General features: G+C 37.6%; 1 pseudogene across 1 annotated transcript; it reads left to right on the forward strand.

The window, feature by feature from the left end:
- LOC137488438 (zinc finger protein 862-like) lies at positions 1–17,951 on the forward strand (annotated as a pseudogene). The gene is made up of 5 exons (XR_015517335.1): positions 1–596; positions 10,534–10,762; positions 10,965–11,038; positions 11,138–11,604; positions 17,084–17,951. The product of XR_015517335.1 is annotated as a zinc finger protein 862-like (transcript).
- Positions 17,952–19,126: the final 1,175 nt, after the last annotated feature.

Below are 19,126 nucleotides of genomic sequence, written 5' to 3' on the forward strand. Positions count from 1 at the left end.
AAATTCTTGTCAGTAATGTCCAACGGTTCAACAGACAGTGGTGTTTTGGAAGAGGAGCTAGTGTACAGTACGTCAGGTGGGCAGTAGCAGGGAAAATGGAACTGCGTTTTGTAGGTATCCAATCGGTGGACAAACCAGATAGCAGCCACATTGCTGAGGCCATACATTTAATAATGGAGACTGTGTCTGGGACAGAAGATGAGAAAGGGCAATGGCTACAAAAAGTGATAGCTTTTGGGATGGACGGAGCTGTCGTCATGACAGGGGTTAAGAAAGGTGCTGTCAGCCAGATACGCAGAGACCGAGATTACATTTTGGGTATACACTGCATGTCTCATCGGTTGAAACTGGCATATAGTAATGCCATGTCCTAAAACAGTCTTGCAAGGAAAGTGGATGAAATGCTTAACAGCCTGGATGCTTTCTATCACAAGAGCACTCTTAACAGGGCACAGTTGAGGAAAAGCTATGATGAGATTGGTATGAATCATCTGATGCCAACAAGAATAGGAGGAGCACAGTGGGTTTCACATTTTCTTTGAGCCATTCATAACATTTTGAGAGGATACAAGGGACTTGTGCTCCACCTAGAGCAAGTATAGTAGGCTAATACAGGTAGGCAGTTATGATAGAATTATTTCCTAAATGTAAGAATTTGTCAGATGAGAGGTTGAAAACACGAATCCATTAGTTTAATTAAATCATTTGTTTAAAAATGTTTATTTAAAATTTTTGTTTTATATTTATATTATATATTTTTTAATTACTTTATTTTAAGCATTTATATATATATATATATATATATATATATATATATATATATATATATATATATATGTAGTAGACATGAAATGGTTAACGTGTCACGTGATTGTGGTGGAGGGTCACCGGGTTACGTAGTGCGCTTATAGGTGGCACCTGTTCATTCACAACTTAGGAAGGAGAGAGAGAGAGGGGGTGAACGGGGACGCGGTACTCTTTGTTGACCAAACAAACACAAACAGGCTCAAACGAAATCAAGCTTAAGCCCAAATCAAAGTCTACACTGTCAAAAGATCAAGGTATGTTTTATATTGGAAAATAAACGAGTGATGACATTTGAACGACTTCTTGCCTTGTGTACATTTGATGTTTGCGTCACAAAACATGTCTCTGGTTTAGCCTCTCAGCTGTTACTTCACGTAGCCGCTACATTATGTCAACAAAGAATATTTGCTGGCGACGCATCATCTGACGCATGATTGAACTTCGCGCTAAAGAGTGTAAGATTCTGCACGATTGGAGAGAGAATCCTACAGCTGAAGGAATTGCAACGCAAACTGAAACCTATTCTGTGGCACAAACATCGCTAAGAAGGTAAGCCTGTTTGGCTTTCGCTCGCACAGCTGTGCAGTTTGGTTGGACGCAGTTGTTTACGTTTGTTTATCCATCGGGGATATTCGCGGTGTTTGTTGTTTGTTTCCGGTTGTTTTGTCCAGAGCTCTGGTGTTGGCAGTTTGTTGTTGGCTGTTTGTTCGTTGGTGTAATGCCGCGATGTTTGTGAAGTTCGTGCGTCGTTGTGATGTTATTGGAGGATTTTATTGAATGAAGTATCGTTGGCTTGCTGGAAAAAAAAACATGAATGAAGCGGGTGTTGATGACGTCACTGGTTTGGAAGTGGATGGCAGTAAAAGGCACACTAAATTAACTGCAAAGGCTTTGTCAAATAAAATTGAGGGTCTTCAAAAAGAAAGGAAGAAGAAAGTGAATCACATTAAAGGGCTCATACCAGAGATTAAATCTTTGATGCACAATAGGGAAAATGCCTCCAAAGTGCAACACATGTTTAAGAATCTTCTTCAACTTTGTGAAAATGCCAGTGAACATCATAATGCTGTACTTTCGCTACTTCCAGAAGATGAACAGGAAAAACAAAATGAATGGTTTTTGAGTATCATGAAATATTGTGAAACATTTAAGGATGCTGTTCAATGCTGGTTAAGTGGATCAGAGGAGATTGAAGACAACTCAGATGAAGTTGATGCTGGAGTAATGCAAGAAGATTGCTCTAATTCACAGGTCCCAGTCTATGTTACATCTATTACCACATCAGATGAAATACAAGATGATGTAAAACCCACTGACAGCGTGTCTAATATTGACAGTAAAACTTCCAGAAATCAAAATTCAATTGCTGATAATGGTCCTTTGGTATCATCTACTTCTTCAGTTCGTCTCAAAGCAGAGTCTGAGTTGGCTGCATTAAAGGCACGTCAAAAAATGTTAAAAGATAAACATGAGCTGGAGGATCAACAGGAGCAACTACGAAAAAAGAAGGAACAATTAATATTGCAAGAAGAAATTGAAGTGCAAATGGCTAAATTAAATGTCTTGAAATCTCAAAGTGTGTCAAGTTCAAAGTCTGATCGTTCAAGAGGGAAACATTCCAGTTTGGAGCAAAAACAAAGGAAAACGCTAGGTCTTAATGCCAGTGCTAAAGCATTTGTACCCCAAAGGTGTGTAAGTGAATTATTTCAAGATCGAGAGAACACTGGAGCAAAGCCTAAAAAGAAAACTGTACAACATCAAACTTTGCAGTCTTATCAAGTGGAACATCAATCATCTAGACACCAAACTGAAGAGCATAGAGGGCAAAGAAATGTTATGAATTCACATGTTCAAAACTCTGACGAACAAGGTAACATAATGGGCATCATGAGAAAGCAAAATGAAATAACATCATTACTGTTGAAACAACAATGTTTATCATCCTTACCCAAAAGAGATCTGGAAGTGTTTGATGGCGATCCTCTACAGTATCATGCATTCATAAGAGCCTTTGAAAACAGTGTTGAAAGCAAGACTGATAACAACAGTGATCGCTTGTATTTTCTTGAACAATATACTATGGGTCTTCCAAGAGAGTTGGTACAGAGTTGTCAATATATTGATCCGAACAGGGGATATGTTAGAGCTAAAGTCTTGTTACAGGAGCATTTTGGCAATGAGCAGAAGGTGGCATCTGCTTATATGAATAAAGCTCTATCATGGCCTCAAATTAAAACTGAGGATGTTGATGCACTGCAAGAATACACTCTATTTCTTAGAGGTTGTAGTAATGTTATGAATGAGGTGCAATACATGTGTGATCTGGACATGCCTTCTAACATGATGATAATTATCAAAAAATTGCCATACAGACTCAGAGACAAATGGAGAACTGTTGTTTGTGAACTGCAAGAAAGACGTAATTGCAGAGCTTCATTCACTGATGTTGTGAAATTTCTGGAACATCAAGTCAAAATTATAACTGACCCAGTGTTTGGAAATATACAGGATGTACCCTCAAATGAAATGAGAAAAAATGTGAAAAGATCTAAATTGTTTTCTCGTCCTGGTATAAGAGGAACCAGCTTTGCTACCACTGTAGATGCTGTAAAGAAAGAAAGTGATTCCTGTTGTATAGAGAAAAAAGATGTGACGTTGGATAAGAAAAGATGTCTCTGCTGTAATGGTGCACACACATTGGAAGTGTGTCCTCAATTTGGTAAACAATCTCACAAAGAGAAGATTGGCTTCTTAAAAGAAAGTGAGGTTTGTTTTGGCTGTTTGGGCATTGGGCACATTAGTAAGACATGTAGGAAACGTCTTCATTGTAATGTTTGTGGTCTTCGACATCCTACTGTACTGCACATCTTTTCTAAAGAAAAAGACACACAGGATATAACAGACAAGAAGTCAAAAACAGCAGTAGATGGTGTATTAGTATCTAGTGGTCTTACTGGGGCTGGCGATCAGGACTGTAAACTCCCAATAGTTCCTGTACAGATAAAGTCTAAAAAAGGAAGCAAAGTTGTTACTGCTTATGCTTTTTTGGATCAAGGGAGTACAGCTGTGTTTTGCACAGAGAGTTTAATGAGGAAGCTCAACCTCACAGGAACTAAAGTTCGGATACTTTTAAGAACTATGGGGCAAGAAAAGGTGGTATCTACTCATGTTCTGTCAGGAATGGAGGTAGCTGGCTTGAATGGAGATGAATTCTGTGACTTGCATCAGGTTTACACACAGGAAAGTATGCCTGTTCACAAAGGAAATATTCCCAGACAAAGAGATATTCAAAGGTGGCCTTATTTGAAGAATGTCAATTTGCCTGAGATTGATGCAGGAATTGAGCTGTTGATTGGTACAAATGTTCCTAAAGCATTGGAACCACTGGATGTAATCCGCAGTGTAGATAATGGGCCGTATGCTATCAGGACAATGTTGGGCTGGACAGTGAATGGACCGCTCGGTGGAAATGGTGAGCATATGTCAGTTGATGCACAGCCAAATGTCACGGTCAACCGAATTTCAGTGGTGAAGTTGGAAGATATGTGGCAGCAGCAGTTTAAAATGGACTTTCCAGAATGCAAAAATGAGGAGCAAATTGGCTATTCAAAGGAGGATCAAAAATTTATGGATATGGTATCAAATTCGGCCAAGCTTGTTGATGGGCATTATGAAATTGGCTTGCCTTTGAGAGAAAATATCAATATGCCAAACAATCGGAAAGTTGTAGAGCAACGTGCCTCACATCTAAAGAAGAGATTTCAAAAGTGTTCTACATTTTTTGCTGACTATAAGGCTGTCATGAGTGATATGGTCTTCAAAGGCTATGCAGAAAAAGTGCCTGTAGAGGAGATGACTCGTGGAGATGGTAAAATTTGGTATCTTCCACATCATGGTGTTTACCACCCCACCAAGAATAAAATCCGTGTGGTGTTCGATTGTGGAGCAGGGTTTCAACAAGCATCACTTAATGCTCAGCTTTTGCAAGGACCAGACCTCACTAGTTCGCTTGTTGGAGTAGTAACAAGATTTCGAAAGGAGCCAATAGTAATTACAGCAGATGTTGAATCAATGTTTCATCAAGTAAAAGTGCCTGCTGATGATGTTGATTTATTAAGGTTTCTTTGGTGGCCAGATGGGGATTTGGGACGAGATCCAGTTGACTTTAGGATGCTGGTACACCTCTTTGGAGCTACATCATCTCCTAGTTGCGCAAACTTTGCGCTTAGAAAATGTGCAGAAGATCATAAGGAACAATTCAGCAAGGAAACAGTAGAAGCTGTTCTACATTCCTTTTATGTTGACGACTGTCTTGTTTCAGTCGCTTCAGTTGAACAGGCAAAAACCTTGTACCAGGAGCTTGTATCCATATGCGCTAAGGGTGGATTTAAGCTCACAAAATGGATAAGCAACAGTCTTCAAGTGTTAGATGCTATTCCAGAAGCTGAGAGATCAAAGTCAATGAAAAACTTGAGAATGGATTGGGATTCTCCTTCAGTAGAGAAAGTGTTGGGAGTGCAGTGGTGCATCCAGTCAGATGTATTCAAGTTCAAGGTAGCTTTGAAAGAAAGTCCTTTAACCAGAAGAGGTGTATTATCTACCATTAGTTCCATCTACGATCCTTTGGGAATTGTTAGCCCTGTGGTATTGTCAGCTAAGAAAATCTTACAGGAACTCTGTAGAATTAATCTGGGATGGGACGATGCTTTGCCTGATGTATTTGCTCAAAGGTGGACCAGCTGGCTTCAAGAGCTTCATTATTTGGAGTGCTTTGAAGTTGCTAGATGTTTGAAACCTCCAGATTTTGGAGATATTGTTAAGGCACAGTTACATCATTTTTCGGATGCGAGTGAAGAAGGATATGGAACTGTATCATACTTGTTGCTGCATAATGAACATTTTCAATCTCATTGCACTTTTATAATGGGGAAATCTAGAGTAGCCCCAATGAAGTGTGTTACAATTCCTCGCATGGAGCTCATTGCTGCTACCATGGCTAGCCGAATGGATGTGTTATGGAAGAAAGAACTGCATTTGCAGCTCCAAGATTCTGTCTTTTGGACAGACAGTGCTTCTGTTCTTAAGTATATTAAGAATGAGACTACTCGATTCAGAGTATTTGTAGCCAACCGGGTGACTGAGATTCTTAAGGTTTCACATGCTTCACAGTGGAGGTACATAGATTCAGCAAGAAATCCGGCAGATGTTGCTTCCAGAGGATCAGCTGTTGATGTGTTCCTTAAGAACAAAACATGGACAGCAGGTCCTGACTTTCTTCTTCTTCCTGAAAGTGAGTGGCCTGTTAACCTCAATGAACTTGAAAGGCTCAAAGATGACGATTCTGAAATCAAAAAAGGCGTTGAGATTAATTCTATACAGCTCAGAGGAGAGGATGATGCTGTCACACAATTAATCAATCACTTTTCTTCTTGGTTCCGCTTGAAGAAAGCAGTAGCTTGGATTTTGAGATTTAAGAATCTACTTTTGTCCCTTAGTCGTAAGAGGAAACAATTGAGAACTGCTTTTGATGATTCAAATTTGAATGAACAACATAGTACCTCTTTGGAAAAAGAAATGGAGAACTTCAAAAGCCAACTTGTACAACCGTACCTGTCTCTAGAAGAGCTTGAGATGGCTGAAGTGGAGATTATCAGACATTCTCAAGAGAAGGCGTTTTCTGATGAAATTGCTAGTCTGAAAGTCGGTGAAAGTATAAAGAAGAGTAGCTATCTTTATCGACTTTGTCCCATTTTTGACAATGTTCTGCGGGTTGGAGGACGCTTAAGTAGGGCATCAATGCCTGAAGATTCTAAACATCCAATCATCCTGCCAAAAAATTCTCACATTGCAGAAATTCTGTTGCAACATATCCACAAAGAAGTAGGTCATGGTGGCCGCAATTATATGCTGTCGAAATTGCGGCAGAAATATTGGATTACTGGTGTGAGTACTGCAATAAGAAGAGTATTGTCAAAGTGTGTTACTTGTAGAAGATTGAATGCACTTCCAGGATGTCAACAGATGGGAGATTTACCATCGGAGAGAGTCACTCCCAATGAACCACCATTTACACGTGTAGGGGTAGATTACTTTGGACCCTTTAATGTAAAAAGCAGAAGAAGTGTAGTGAAAAGATATGGAGTTATTTTCACTTGTTTGGCCATTCGAGCAGTACATATCGAAGTAGCACCTTCCTTGGATACTGATTCCTTTATAAATGCACTTCGCCGTTTCATTGCACGACGTGGTCAAGTGCAGGAAATTCGATCAGATAATGGAAGGAACTTTGTTGGAGCCGAACAAGAACTACGAGTTGCCATAAAGGAATGGAATCAGTGTAAGATCAACAATGTTCTTCTGCAGAAAGGTATCAAGTGGACATTTAATCCCCCTACTGGATCACATTATGGTGGAGTTTGGGAGAGATTAATTAGATCTGTGAGAAAAATCCTAAATTCTACCTTGAAGTCGCAGAATCTGGATGAAGAAGGACTTCAAACGGTATTGTGTGAAGTGGAGGCTATTATTAATAGTCGTCCAATAACCAAAGCATCCACTGACCAAACGGATTTAGAAGCGTTAACACCGAATCATCTGCTACTTCTGAGGACTTCTCCATCCTTACCACCAGGACAATTTAAGAAGGACGAAGTATATGCTCGTAAACGATGGAGACAGGTACAGTACATGTCAGATTTGTTCTGGAAAAGGTGGGTACTGGAGTACCTAACACAGCTTCAAGAGCGTCAAAAATGGTTAAAAGTCAAGCGCAACTTGAAAGTAGGAGACATAGTGCTTCTAGTTGACAACACAGCACCTCGGAACTCATGGCCGCTAGGACGTATAATTCAAACCTTTCCTGACAAAAGAGGATTTGTCCGTCATGTACAAGTGAAGACCAAATACAGCTGTCTCGACAGACCAATAACAAAACTCTGTCTTCTACAAGAAACGGAAGACGATATAACATGAACACTTTACTTTTTGTTTTCCCTTGAAGCAAGAAGGATCAAGAATTTTCCCTTTTGAATGTTTTCATGTCTCTATTTATATTAATGTAATTATTATGTAATAATTAGGGGCTGGATTGTAGTAGACATGAAATGGTTAACGTGTCACGTGATTGTGGTGGAGGGTCACCGGGTTACGTAGTGCGCTTATAGGTGGCACCTGTTCATTCACAACTTAGGAAGGAGAGAGAGAGAGGGGGTGAACGGGGACGCGGTACTCTTTGTTGACCAAACAAACACAAACAGGCTCAAACGAAATCAAGCTTAAGCCCAAATCAAAGTCTACACTGTCAAAAGATCAAGGTATGTTTTATATTGGAAAATAAACGAGTGATGACATTTGAACGACTTCTTGCCTTGTGTACATTTGATGTTTGCGTCACAAAACATGTCTCTGGTTTAGCCTCTCAGCTGTTACTTCACGTAGCCGCTACATTATATATATATATATATATATATATATATATACACACACACAGAACAAGAACAAACATTGGCTCGGACTTTAGACAAACAAAAGACAATATAAAAGAAAACAACAAAGAAAAGAGACAAAATAAACACAAAGACAAAAACGTACACACACATCATAGTCACAAAACATACAATCAAAACTAGTGAGAGTGTATAGCTTAAACCTCAGAGGGGTCACTGGTGCGTCCTCCAGCCAGAACATTAAAGCTCTAGTGTTAGCGGCCCAGTAATAATGTTTAAATACTAGCATACCCAAGCCCCCTGCAGAACTAGGCTTTTGAGGATGGATTTTTGACACTCTGTGTGTTTTATAGTACCAAATATAAGACATTATTAAAGAATCCAACCCTTTGAAAAAAGCTGCGGTAAGGAAAATATGGAGGTTTTGACAAAGACATAAAAATCTAAGAAGAGAAACCATTTTAATTGATTTTATGCGACCAATCATAGACATGCAGGGGTAAAATCTTCCAGTTATTAATATTATTTTTAAGATTCGAAAGAAATTATACGAAGTTTAATTTGAATATTAATTTTGAATCTTTAGAAATTGTCAGCCCAAGATAAGTGAAATTATCAATAACTGTTTTAAATGGAATACTTTCAAGGAAGTCAGGGTCATAAATGTCAGAAAGGGGCATGAATATACTTTTGGACAGATTGATTTGTATATCCTGATATTTTTCCAACAGAATTGATAAGATTCAAAAGAGTTGGGACTGAATGCTCAGAGTTTGACAGATACAGTATAATGTCATCTGCATAAAGGCTAATAAGAACTTCTCTGTTTCCCATTTGAAGGCCTGTAATTTCTATGTGACATCTTATGCTTAGGGCTAGGGCCTCAATCGCAATAGCGAAAAGGGCAGGAGAGAGAGGGCAACCCTGTAGTACTGATCGTCATAAAGGAAATTTAGGTGATCTGTCTGTATTAGTCAAAACTGAACTCATGGCCTTGGCGTATATTAATCTAACCCATGACATAAACGTTTGACCAAATCCAAACCTTTGTAATGATATAAATAACGCCATTAAACTTGATTAAAAGCTTTTTGTGCGTCAAAATATAAAATTGCCGCCCCTGTTGTTTTTGCATGATTGGCAAATATTGTATTAAGAGGGCGATGTACATTAAAGAAAGAGAATCTTCCAGGGATAAATCCAGTCTGGTCGGGATGAATGATGGATGATAAATGTTTATTAAGTTGCATGCCTGACACTTAAGTGATCACTTTTCTATCCAATATTTGTTGCGCAATTGGCTTATAACTGGCTGGGTCAGTTTCATCTTTGTTTTTCTTCAAAAAAATAGAAATGTTAGCTTTGTATAGTGTACTGGGCAAAATCTTATCTTTTTTGAAACTATGTATCATCCTAAGGAGCAGAGGGGAGACAACATTACTAAATTTCTTATAAAATTCAGGGCCGAATCCATCTGGCCCTGCCGCTTTACCAGATGGAAATGACTTTATGGCAGCATCTATCTCCTCCTTGGTAAAATCAGAGCCTAAATCTGCCCTTGCATTGTTACTAAGTTTAGCCATATCAAAAGATTCAAAAAGTTTGATAAATTATTATGAGTGGACGTGTTATTGGAGGTATGAAGCTCCCTGTAGAATTCTTCGGCATTGATATTACTGGAATTAACTAAAAGGGTGCCGTGTTTGAACTTAATACTATGGATGGACCTGGAAGCTTGAATTCCTTCAAGCTGACGCGCTAAAAGCTTATCAGGCTTATCACCTGTTTCAAAATATCTTTACTTCCTTTTTAAATAAAGATTGTTTATTTGGTGATCCAGAATACAACTATATTCATATTTGAGTTTATTATTTTATTATAATCTTTAAACGACTTCGACGTTAGATATGCCAATTCGTGAGTAGGAGGAATACTTTGTACAGTATTTCCTTAAGTCGTTTCTCTCTTTCTCTTTTAGAAACAGATTCACAAGAAATAACATATGCTTTTAAGGTTACCCACAGTGTGGAGTCGGAGACCTCCCCATTATCACTGGTTTCTATAAAGTCTTTTAGTTTAGTATCAATGTATTCTATGAATTTATCTTGCTTTGATAAATATGGATTGAGACGCCAGGAGTAACATTGTTTAGGAAGAGAGAGATCGATAGACATGGTAAGGGGACTGTGATCTGAAATTAATACATTGTGGTAAAAAAAATGTTTGTTAATTGTAGTAGATTAGTAATGATTTTTTATTACATTCTTTGCATTTATGTCAGACACAGTCACCTGAAGTTGCTGGAAATGAATTGCAGAAGGCAAAAGCCAGAGGTTTTCTCCATATTATGAAGGATGGCACTGTCATCAAATTCACCTGCTTTCTTCGTGATGTTCTAACCCAGCTCAGCAGTCAGTCCCAATCTATGCAGCACTCCTCTGTGACTGTGGCCGAAGTCCATGAATGCCTGTCCTCTATACCTTGGATTTAATGTTTAAATACAAATCAAGGTATTGCCATAAAACAGACTCTTATGATTTAATCACTTGTTAAGTGTATGTTTATCATTTTAAAATAAAACTACTGCTACTAATATCTTAAGTCCTTTAAAGTCTCTCACTCTTGCTTTCTCTCTCGTTCATCATTTGTAGACCTGTTTCTAAACTGAAGACCACGCTGGGAACAAACTGATATGAGGGTGTCAGTCTAAAGCCATGTGATGACCACACCTAATAAGTTCAAAGACCACCTGATAGACCTGCTGTCAAAGACAATGGCTTGGAGATGTCAGTCATGAGATTCAGCGTGCCATGCGGATTACCAACTTCCAATACTGGCCAGAGGCAGGCAGAAATGCTAGTGAGTTAAAATTTTTATATTTAAAGTGACCAATTCAAACAAAATATTCTACATAATTTTATATATATCATATACACTCATTACGCATCACTTTGAACCTGTGCTGCTGAGATCTGGTGTAAAGGTGGGTGAAGTCCTGGTCCAATAGACAGTTCTAAAGTCGAGGCTATACCAGGACTTCAGTGCTCTACAAAACATCTTTTGATTGGATTGATCTCATCCTTTGCATCTCTGCTTCAACAGCAGATTTTGAGCGGGGATTTAGTGCCATAAAGAATGTCAAAAGTGACTGGCAGGCTGGTTTCCTAAGTCAGACATTGTCAGACCTTCTCACGGTGCAGCTATCCTCTGCTTCCATCACAGACTTTGATCCAGACTCAGCTATCAATTTGTGGCACATTGAAAGCATTCGGTCTCAAAGGCCAGCTTTCATGGTTCAGAGAGACCAGCAGAAAGAAAATGATTCTGATGATGAAAGCTGTTATGATATTTAATATACTTTACTTTCACCCCCACATCCGTGTGCTATTCATTTACATATCAAAATGTACATTTGCTTTAATTACTTTTGTAATTTATAATGAATGAGCTAAAATGTTGTTTGTTCTAAATTTTAGTGCAGATTTATTTTACACTCTGCAGCAACACAGTATGTATTGCTTTCAAATAATAAGTCATAAAAGTAATTAAATAAATAGTTAAAGTGTCTTTTTTCAGTTAATCTTATATGCACCATTGTTATTGTATTGCTTAAAAGTAATCTATTTTAATGAATAATGTCTAGTGATACAACAGGTATATTGTTGAAAATGTTTAGGGATTTAATAGAAGTTTAGAATTGATTGACAGCTATGCCTTAGTCCCGCCCCCAGAGACTGCCGCAACTTGTAGTTTCGCTCTAGTGCTACAGAGGACTCGTGAGAGGGCTCGTGAAAGGCATTTGAGTCGCCAGATGTATCACAGCCAAGCTTATGAGTAAACTACACACATGCATACTTAAATTAACCCATTAAATACCTCTGACTGGACTCCTGGATTATGTGCATTCTTACCGATGCCCCATAATGATCCCAATCAATAAGTGTGAACTAGTGAATAGAGTTCAAACCCTATCAAACATAATGTTAGTTAGTATTTGAAGTAGATCACAAAAATGTTACAAAGCTGTCCTAAGACAAGAATGGATGTAACAAGCATGACTGATTTTATTAATGCATTAGTAAATGCTGTACATAAATTATGCTGTACAGGTATTGTTCATATATTAGTTCACATTTAAACCATTAACATTACTTATAAAACCACTGTAAAATGTAACTGTTGTATGCATGTTGTTATATTATATTTGTATGTATTTTATATTTATTTTTTTATATTTGTTAACGTAGGCTATGTGTTTTTGAAACATTTCATTAAGTGTTTAATGTATGTTCGTTATGCAGTATTATAAATAAATGTTATAATGATTAGTATTTTGTACTTGATTTCATTATTGGACATATTTATATTGAATACAATTGTAAAGGCTAATATAATATTTAAAAATGACATGTGGACCGACCGTGGGCCGCCAGCAGACACTTATTTAAAACCAGCGGTGCGATGGCGGACCACCGTCGGAAAAGCGGCGGCAGCCGCTGGTGGGCCGCTGGAATAACGATGAGCAAATTGACGGTGGACCGCGGGCGGCGCCCGCCGGTGGACCGCCGACTTTGTCGCCGGCGGGCCGCCAGTGGCCCGTTGGTCTTATGTTAGCTGGGTTGTTTTGGTTTTATATCATCTTTGATAAAAGGCTTTGAACTACCTCAAATCTTGACTATCTTGACTAATCTATACTAGCTGGTATATCATACTTTGGGTGATTAGATACGTTTTAATTGTCCTAAATCAAGTAAAATAAAAAAAATTGTACAATAATGAAAAGTCAAATTTAAGCATATAAAATATATTTTCTCAACAACAAAATTGTGGCTAGTGAAAATGGCAAGTAACGTTAGAAAACTACTTGACACAGTGGCAGCTGTGCTGTGTCATAATTCATAGACAGAGGAGGAAAGTAACGAATTACATTTACTCACGTTACTGTACTTAATTAGTTTTTTTGGGGGGAATTTGTACTTTTTAGAGTAGAGTTTAAAATCTGTAATTTTACTTTTACTTAAGTATGATTTGCCTAAAGTATTGTACTTCGCTACATTTTAAATCATATGCGTTACTGAGTAAAAAATAAATATATAAAGAAATGCAACGGAAAAAGAAAAAAGAAATCGCGCCCGGAAATTACGTCACTGTAGCACCAGCGTGAGAAAAATCTGCGGGAAACTTCACTGTTGCTGAAGTTTGATGTATCGCCGGAGTTTAGAAAGTTTATCAGCAAAATCCCTGTCAACCCCAGCAATGACAAGGTAAGCTACTGTATATGCCCTTACATGCGTTAGTTACTATGGAACTTCGTGGGAAAGTTTAGAATGCTTAGTATAAAAGCATCTCCAATCCGTTGTTTAATGTAATGGTTGCACTTGTTAGACTAACTTCAAAAACTCGTCACTAACGCTAAAGTCTGATAATCTTCCGTAGAAATGATCTTACGCTGACATATTTCCTACTCTTAGTAGCGCATATCCCGCATATTGTGCATTGTATGTGGTTGCCATGACAGCCTAAAGCCCTAAACTGACAATTCTGTCACTTACTCGCCCTTTGCTTGTAATAGGCCTAAACATGTTTGATTCTCCTCCTTACGTTGAACACAAAAGAAGATATTTGTAAGAATGCTGGAAAGCTGTATCCCTTGACTTCCACAGTATCTTTTTTCCTAATATAAAAGTTGTTACACCAAGTTGTTGTGATTGATGCAACCGCGTCTAAATCCCTTCACTGCACTTGATCTGCGATATAAAGATCATTACTATGCGGAAATAAAGCAGCGCGCAGTGCCGCGCACATGAAATGATAAAAGACCGCGAGGGATATATATATATATATACACACACACAGAACAAGAACAAACATTGGCTCGGACTTTAGACAAACAAAAGACAATATAAAAGAAAACAACAAAGAAAAGAGACAAAATAAACACAAAGACAAAAACGTACACACACATCATAGTCACAAAACATACAATCAAAACTAGTGAGAGTGTATAGCTTAAACCTCAGAGGGGTCACTGGTGCGTCCTCCAGCCAGAACATTAAAGCTCTAGTGTTAGCGGCCCAGTAATAATGTTTAAATACTAGCATACCCAAGCCCCCTGCAGAACTAGGCTTTTGAGGATGGATTTTTGACACTCTGTGTGTTTTATAGTACCAAATATAAGACATTATTAAAGAATCCAACCCTTTGAAAAAAGCTGCGGTAAGGAAAATATGGAGGTTTTGACAAAGACATAAAAATCTAAGAAGAGAAACCATTTTAATTGATTTTATGCGACCAATCATAGACATGCAGGGGTAAAATCTTCCAGTTATTAATATTATTTTTAAGATTCGAAAGAAATTATACGAAGTTTAATTTGAATATTAATTTTGAATCTTTAGAAATTGTCAGCCCAAGATAAGTGAAATTATCAATAACTGTTTTAAATGGAATACTTTCAAGGAAGTCAGGGTCATAAATGTCAGAAAGGGGCATGAATATACTTTTGGACAGATTGATTTGTATATCCTGATATTTTTCCAACAGAATTGATAAGATTCAAAAGAGTTGGGACTGAATGCTCAGAGTTTGACAGATACAGTATAATGTCATCTGCATAAAGGCTAATAAGAACTTCTCTGTTTCCCATTTGAAGGCCTGTAATTTCTATGTGACATCTTATGCTTAGGGCTAGGGCCTCAATCGCAATAGCGAAAAGGGCAGGAGAGAGAGGGCAACCCTGTAGTACTGATCGTCATAAAGGAAATTTAGGTGATCTGTCTGTATTAGTCAAAACTGAACTCATGGCCTTGGCGTATATTAATCTAACCCATGACATAAACGTTTGACCAAATCCAAACCTTTGTAATGATATAAATAACGCCATTAAACTTGATTAAAAGCTTTTTGTGCGTCAAAATATAAAATTGCCGCCCCTGTTGTTTTTGCATGATTGGCAAATATTGTATTAAGAGGGCGATGTACATTAAAGAAAGAGAATCTTCCAGGGATAAATCCAGTCTGGTCGGGATGAATGATGGATGATAAATGTTTATTAAGTTGCATGCCTGACACTTAAGTGATCACTTTTCTATCCAATATTTGTTGCGCAATTGGCTTATAACTGGCTGGGTCAGTTTCATCTTTGTTTTTCTTCAAAAAAATAGAAATGTTAGCTTTGTATAGTGTACTGGGCAAAATCTTATCTTTTTTGAAACTATGTATCATCCTAAGGAGCAGAGGGGAGACAACATTACTAAATTTCTTATAAAATTCAGGGCCGAATCCATCTGGCCCTGCCGCTTTACCAGATGGAAATGACTTTATGGCAGCATCTATCTCCTCCTTGGTAAAATCAGAGCCTAAATCTGCCCTTGCATTGTTACTAAGTTTAGCCATATCAAAAGATTCAAAAAGTTTGATAAATTATTATGAGTGGACGTGTTATTGGAGGTATGAAGCTCCCTGTAGAATTCTTCGGCATTGATATTACTGGAATTAACTAAAAGGGTGCCGTGTTTGAACTTAATACTATGGATGGACCTGGAAGCTTGAATTCCTTCAAGCTGACGCGCTAAAAGCTTATCAGGCTTATCACCTGTTTCAAAATATCTTTACTTCCTTTTTAAATAAAGATTGTTTATTTGGTGATCCAGAATACAACTATATTCATATTTGAGTTTATTATTTTATTATAATCTTTAAACGACTTCGACGTTAGATATGCCAATTCGTGAGTAGGAGGAATACTTTGTACAGTATTTCCTTAAGTCGTTTCTCTCTTTCTCTTTTAGAAACAGATTCACAAGAAATAACATATGCTTTTAAGGTTACCCACAGTGTGGAGTCGGAGACCTCCCCATTATCACTGGTTTCTATAAAGTCTTTTAGTTTAGTATCAATGTATTCTATGAATTTATCTTGCTTTGATAAATATGGATTGAGACGCCAGGAGTAACATTGTTTAGGAAGAGAGAGATCGATAGACATGGTAAGGGGACTGTGATCTGAAATTAATACATTGTGGTAAAAAAAATGTTTGTTAATTGTAGTAGATTAGTAATGATTTTTTATTACATTCTTTGCATTTATGTCAGACACAGTCACCTGAAGTTGCTGGAAATGAATTGCAGAAGGCAAAAGCCAGAGGTTTTCTCCATATTATGAAGGATGGCACTGTCATCAAATTCACCTGCTTTCTTCGTGATGTTCTAACCCAGCTCAGCAGTCAGTCCCAATCTATGCAGCACTCCTCTGTGACTGTGGCCGAAGTCCATGAATGCCTGTCCTCTATACCTTGGATTTAATGTTTAAATACAAATCAAGGTATTGCCATAAAACAGACTCTTATGATTTAATCACTTGTTAAGTGTATGTTTATCATTTTAAAATAAAACTACTGCTACTAATATCTTAAGTCCTTTAAAGTCTCTCACTCTTGCTTTCTCTCTCGTTCATCATTTGTAGACCTGTTTCTAAACTGAAGACCACGCTGGGAACAAACTGATATGAGGGTGTCAGTCTAAAGCCATGTGATGACCACACCTAATAAGTTCAAAGACCACCTGATAGACCTGCTGTCAAAGACAATGGCTTGGAGATGTCAGTCATGAGATTCAGCGTGCCATGCGGATTACCAACTTCCAATACTGGCCAGAGGCAGGCAGAAATGCTAGTGAGTTAAAATTTTTATATTTAAAGTGACCAATTCAAACAAAATATTCTACATAATTTTATATATATCATATACACTCATTACGCATCACTTTGAACCTGTGCTGCTGAGATCTGGTGTAAAGGTGGGTGAAGTCCTGGTCCAATAGACAGTTCTAAAGTCGAGGCTATACCAGGACTTCAGTGCTCTACAAAACATCTTTTGATTGGATTGATCTCATCCTTTGCATCTCTGCTTCAACAGCAGATTTTGAGCGGGGATTTAGTGCCATAAAGAATGTCAAAAGTGACTGGCAGGCTGGTTTCCTAAGTCAGACATTGTCAGACCTTCTCACGGTGCAGCTATCCTCTGCTTCCATCACAGACTTTGATCCAGACTCAGCTATCAATTTGTGGCACATTGAAAGCATTCGGTCTCAAAGGCCAGCTTTCATGGTTCAGAGAGACCAGCAGAAAGAAAATGATTCTGATGATGAAAGCTGTTATGATATTTAATATACTTTACTTTCACCCCCACATCCGTGTGCTATTCATTTACATATCAAAATGTACATTTGCTTTAATTACTTTTGTAATTTATAATGAATGAGCTAAAATGTTGTTTGTTCTAAATTTTAGTGCAGATTTATTTTACACTCTGCAGCAACACAGTATGTATTGCTTTCAAATAATAAGTCATAAAAGTAATTAAATAAATAGTTAAAGTGTCTTTTTTCAGTTAATCTTATATGCACCATTGTTATTGTATTGCTTAAAAGTAATCTATTTTAATGAATAATGTCTAGTGATACAACAGGTATATTGTTGAAAATGTTTAGGGATTTAATAGAAGTTTAGAATTGATTGACAGCTATGCCTTAGTCCCGCCCCCAGAGACTGCCGCAACTTGTAGTTTCGCTCTAGTGCTACAGAGGACTCGTGAGAGGGCTCGTGAAAGGCATTTGAGTCGCCAGATGTATCACAGCCAAGCTTATGAGTAAACTACACACATGCATACTTAAATTAACCCATTAAATACCTCTGACTGGACTCCTGGATTATGTGCATTCTTACCGATGCCCCATAATGATCCCAATCAATAAGTGTGAACTAGTGAATAGAGTTCAAACCCTATCAAACATAATGTTAGTTAGTATTTGAAGTAGATCACAAAAATGTTACAAAGCTGTCCTAAGACAAGAATGGATGTAACAAGCATGACTGATTTTATTAATGCATTAGTAAATGCTGTACATAAATTATGCTGTACAGGTATTGTTCATATATTAGTTCACATTTAAACCATTAACATTACTTATAAAACCACTGTAAAATGTAACTGTTGTATGCATGTTGTTATATTATATTTGTATGTATTTTATATTTATTTTTTTATATTTGTTAACGTAGGCTATGTGTTTTTGAAACATTTCATTAAGTGTTTAATGTATGTTCGTTATGCAGTATTATAAATAAATGTTATAATGATTAGTATTTTGTACTTGATTTCATTATTGGACATATTTATATTGAATACAATTGTAAAGGCTAATATAATATTTAAAAATGACATGTGGACCGACCGTGGGCCGCCAGCAGACACTTATTTAAAACCAGCGGTGCGATGGCGGACCACCGTCGGAAAAGCGGCGGCAGCCGCTGGTGGGCCGCTGGAATAACGATGAGCAAATTGACGGTGGACCGCGGGCGGCGCCCGCCGGTGGACCGCCGACTTTGTCGCCGGCGGGCCGCCAGTGGCCCGTTGGTCTTATGTTAGCTGGGTTGTTTTGGTTTTATATCATCTTTGATAAAAGGCTTTGAACTACCTCAAATCTTGACTATCTTGACTAATCTATACTAGCTGGTATATCATACTTTGGGTGATTAGATACGTTTTAATTGTCCTAAATCAAGTAAAATAAAAAAAATTGTACAATAATGAAAAGTCAAATTTAAGCATATAAAATATATTTTCTCAACAACAAAATTGTGGCTAGTGAAAATGGCAAGTAACGTTAGAAAACTACTTGACACAGTGGCAGCTGTGCTGTGTCATAATTCATAGACAGAGGAGGAAAGTAACGAATTACATTTACTCACGTTACTGTACTTAATTAGTTTTTTTGGGGGGAATTTGTACTTTTTAGAGTAGAGTTTAAAATCTGTAATTTTACTTTTACTTAAGTATGATTTGCCTAAAGTATTGTACTTCGCTACATTTTAAA

The sequence above is a fragment of the Danio rerio genome, chromosome 19, assembly GCF_052040795.2.
Source record: "Danio rerio strain M-AB ecotype USA chromosome 19, GRCz13ab, whole genome shotgun sequence".
Taxonomy (NCBI): Eukaryota; Metazoa; Chordata; class Actinopteri; order Cypriniformes; family Danionidae; genus Danio; species Danio rerio.